Source organism: Lithobates pipiens, unplaced genomic scaffold (assembly GCF_037356315.1).
Source record: "Lithobates pipiens isolate NorthernLeopardFrog02 unplaced genomic scaffold, aLitPip1_a1.2 Scaffold_3, whole genome shotgun sequence".
NCBI lineage: Eukaryota > Metazoa > Chordata > Amphibia > Anura > Ranidae > Lithobates > Lithobates pipiens.
In genome coordinates this window covers 113,491,707-113,495,920 of record NW_027507790.1, presented here as the reverse complement: position 1 = coordinate 113,495,920, position 4,214 = coordinate 113,491,707, and the positions used below count along the sequence as shown (strand labels likewise).

The window sequence follows — 4,214 nt, the reverse complement described above, 5'->3', positions numbered from 1 at the left end:
CTCTATCTAGCCAAATATTTCTGAGCTGTTTACTGCACTCAGTGTCCAGTTGTAAAGTCAAAAAATGTTTAACAGCACTTCAGGAATATTGTATTTTTTTTTTTTTGGGAGGGGGGGGGGATTTTGGGGACTCGTTATCTGTTGCACTGAGTCAATTTATACTTGAAACTAAAAGTAAATTTTATATATTCCAAAGGAATTAAAAACAGTTTTCTATACTTGCAAGCATTCAATGTTTTCTAAGGTTTGTCTATTTTTTTTTAGACCCTTTGCATAGCAAAAGATAGAAATAAAAACAATTTAAATTGTAGAAAATTGTCGACTATTTTATTTAAAGCAAACATGAAAACTGAGATGTAGAATGTGAAAACTGTGATAAAGAACATGAAAACTGTGATAAAGAACATGAAAACTTTGAGATGTAAGGTTCATGCAACACCGGTAATAAAGACAAATTTAGACATAGTCATATTGCCATGGGAGCTGTCCATCTTCAGTCAGAAAGTAATCTGTGAAATGTTCCCATACTTGTAGGGCCTGATTACTGGGACGAGTGCCAGTAACACGACCCATGGGTTCTTCGGAAACAGGGGATTCGGTGGTCACAATCTCCTTACCCCTCAAAAAATTGTGGAGAACACAACATGCCAGAACCACATTGACCGCATGATCCACTTCCAGATGCATGGCTGTCATCAAAACACGCCATTTGGCAGTGCAAATGCGCACTCAACCATTCTCCGAGCTCTGCTGAGTCGATAATTAAAAATTTGCCTCCTGGCAGTGAGACCATGCCTGGTATAGGGCCTGAGCAGGTGGGTAGATGAGGCAAATGCCTCATCTCCGAGCACTACGAATGGAAGATCCAGTCCAGCAGTACCAGGAAGAGGCCTTGACTGTGGCACCTGAAATTCGCCATATTCAAACCAACGGCCCATTATGGAATTTCTGAAAATTCTGGAATCTCCAGAACTCCCATACGCTGCAAAATCCACAGTGATGAACTTCATATTAGCAACGCTGAGTCCCAGGAGGACAATGGAAAAGCATTTTTTTTAGTAAAGTGGGAACCGGATTTTGGTGGCTTGATGAGCTGGATGTGTTTCCCATCTAACGCCCCAATGCAGTTTGGGAAGTTGGTCTTCTTCCAAAATTCTTCCCCTATTTCCTCCCACAGACTGGATGTTGGTTCCGGCATGACTGCTGTTTTCAGTTCTTCCCATATAATAACACAGGTATCATGCACTATGGTGGATACAGTGGAAATTCCCATGAGAAATTGATGATGGAGGGAGGTGAAACTGGCACCAGTGGCAAGGTATCTGCAATACAACATTGATAACAATTCAGAAAAGATAAAAAAATTGTAAATAAATAAAATTTAAAAAAAAAATCAATATACATAGGGAGTTCTACATGGTAACAAATAAACATCAGCACCTATGTAGCTGCTGACTTTTAACACATCGCAGCCCAAAGATGAAACGTCCCTCGGCTCTGGTTGCAGGTGCTGGCATCCAAACAGGAAGCCTTGTGGTGGATGGGTCTAATAAAAAATAATTTGGTGGTACCTTGTATGATAATGCAAATTTCTGCCTTTGTGCTTAGAGCTCACCTACATAATTATAAACTACTGAAATATTATGATGTTTCCTATTTGCAAAAAAAAAAAAGACAGACACTCACGATTTTCACTAGAAGTAAAACACCAGAAAATAGTCAACATTTTCTTTGTTGGGACATAAACTTTATGCACCTCCACACTAGGCCCTATCACATATGGATACGATAAATATATGGTAAGGATCAGAAAAAAAACAGACTCTGCAAGGCACGACAAATAATTTTCAAGGATAAAAAATAATGGTAATGGTAGTAATGCGAGAAAAATCACTGTTGTGATATAGATTAGGCCATAGATTATATATACATATACGGACCTAATCCGATCATGTGTAGAGCATTTTGATCGGACCAAGTGCCACGCATGCTCAGATCAAATTCCTACATCAAAGCTATTGGCTACTAGCTTGAATGTAGTCCCATCGTAACGAAATTACGTCATCACGTTCTGAAAGATCGGATTTTTCGACAACTTGGCCCGACCGTGTGTATGCAACAGTTTTGGACACAATCCGTTGGACTAAATCCGACGGACAAAATCCGACGGATTTGGTTGGCAAAATCTCCGACCGTGTGTACATGGGCTAACACTTGTCAGTCTCTACAAAAAGTGCTTAACAGCTTTTACCAACCTTACTCTCTTCACAGACCAACTTTGTGTGTATTACCCAGGCAGAGAGCAAAGGCTGTCTGCTCAGGTGAGCTTAAATTAGCCTGGGGAAGAGGACCAAGACCCGAACTGGACCATGGATCACAGATTTCTAAATGTGTACGAGAGGAGCCTGGGAGACGTATAAACCCCGAACAGGACTTTTCCTGGCTCTCTCTGGAACGCTCTGCTACAATATACATATATATATATATATATATATATATATATATATATATATATATATATATACTGTACATACACACTATTGTCAATAATATTGGCTACACCTGCATGTACATGAATTTAAGCATTTGTTCAACATATGGAAAACCTACCTTAACCGCTTCGCGCCCGCCCTATAGCCGAAAGACGGCTACAGAGTGGACGCTAACTGCCAAGAGGCCGTCCCTGGACAGCCTCCTGTTTACTTCCGCAATGTGCACTTTCGCGAGCGCGCATCCAGGAAGTTCTGTGCTGGCCGTGTCCCTCGGACACAGCCAGTCACAGATCGCTGTAAACGGCCAATCACAGTGGCCGTTTACAGCGCGATCGGCCTATCCAATGAGAGATGATCTCAGTAGTAAGTAAAGTAAAAATTCCAGGTCATGAGTATGTAATGCAAGAACAAACAGAACTCTGGATACTAATTTTCTAAGAGTTAATGAATTTGTCACTGGGTACGCTGCCTCCGGTTTGTCGGAATGCCACAAAACAGGAACCACGCTCAGGAAAAAGGGAAAGGAACCATAGCTGAGAATCCACGCACATACAATCCAATGAGAGCACCAAACAAGCATCCAAGAGTCTAAGGAAAATGAATGATAAAACTGATTCATAGCAGAATAAAGGCAACACATTTTGGGGACCAAACACACTCCTCCTTTATCAGGCTCCAGAACAAGTATAAACACAAAGGTCATAAATCTAAAAAAGGATAATACAAGTAAAAAATATAAAAATTAAAGTGTATATACCCATGTGTATATACTTGTAATATCTGATTCCAGTAAATATACTCATAGATAATAATATCTTACATACAAACACCAGCGGTCACAATACTTCATTAGCAAACAGTGAAACAAATAGAACAGACAATACCTCAATATAAACAGGACGATATTACAGTCAATATAAATCATATACGGTTTGTGAATGGAATTAAATGAATTGCTAGGTCTAGAACATAAAACCAATGTACTCTCTGTGACCACAGGAGAGCACAAAATATTATAAGTGTGATCACTGTAATTGTGTACCAAAGAGAGAGATACATCTGTATCTCTTATCTATCTTTCTCACATATATCTCCCCCTTTGTTACAATGATTAGATTCTGGCCTCATTTACACTGCAGCTGATAAACGGATGTTTAGGAGGACTTGGGCATTTTTTCAGCAGCCCCTGAACTCTCCTCTATGTTATCTTATCTGTCCATGTACACTGAGTAGTTTATAGTCATTTAGCCCAGGTTCACACTGAGCTGAGGGAATGAAGCCGTGCGAGTTCAGCTAAACTCGCACGATTTCACTCCCGCATGTCAGTCCCAATTTCAGGGGCGATTTCACAGACATCTGTGTGGGTTTCTGCACAGATATCAATGGAAGTCGTAACCTGAAATTACAAAAAGTAGAACAGAAACTACTTTTTGAAATCGGTGTAGCGCCGCAAATGCGGTGTCACACTGATTAAGATGGTGACATGTGACATGTCAAATCGCATGTCAAGTCGCACCAGTGTTAACCAAGGCATAGAGGCAGTTGAGTTTAGTGGCATTTTTTTCAAAGCAAAAAATTGCGTTCAGGATGGAAGTTTATAGGCATTTCAAATACCAAATTCTTGTAACTGCTAGTAAACTTGTGTAAAAGTTGCAACCTGAGTTTAGGCACGTTTTAGTTTATAAGCGTTCTTCAAGAGGAACATGTGAGCTATGGGAAAAC

The 4,214-nt window shown here is 40.1% G+C and overlaps 1 long non-coding RNA gene across 1 annotated transcript in view; it reads right to left on the bottom strand.

Moving 5' to 3' along the window:
* Positions 1–323: 323 nt before the first annotated feature.
* The window catches only part of LOC143940624 (uncharacterized), a 97,429-nt gene continuing 93,538 nt past the window's right edge, over positions 324–4,214 (bottom strand). The window contains exon 3 of the long non-coding RNA XR_013263899.1: positions 324–1,322. This is a non-coding gene — a long non-coding RNA (uncharacterized LOC143940624). The remainder of the gene's footprint in view (positions 1,323–4,214) is intronic.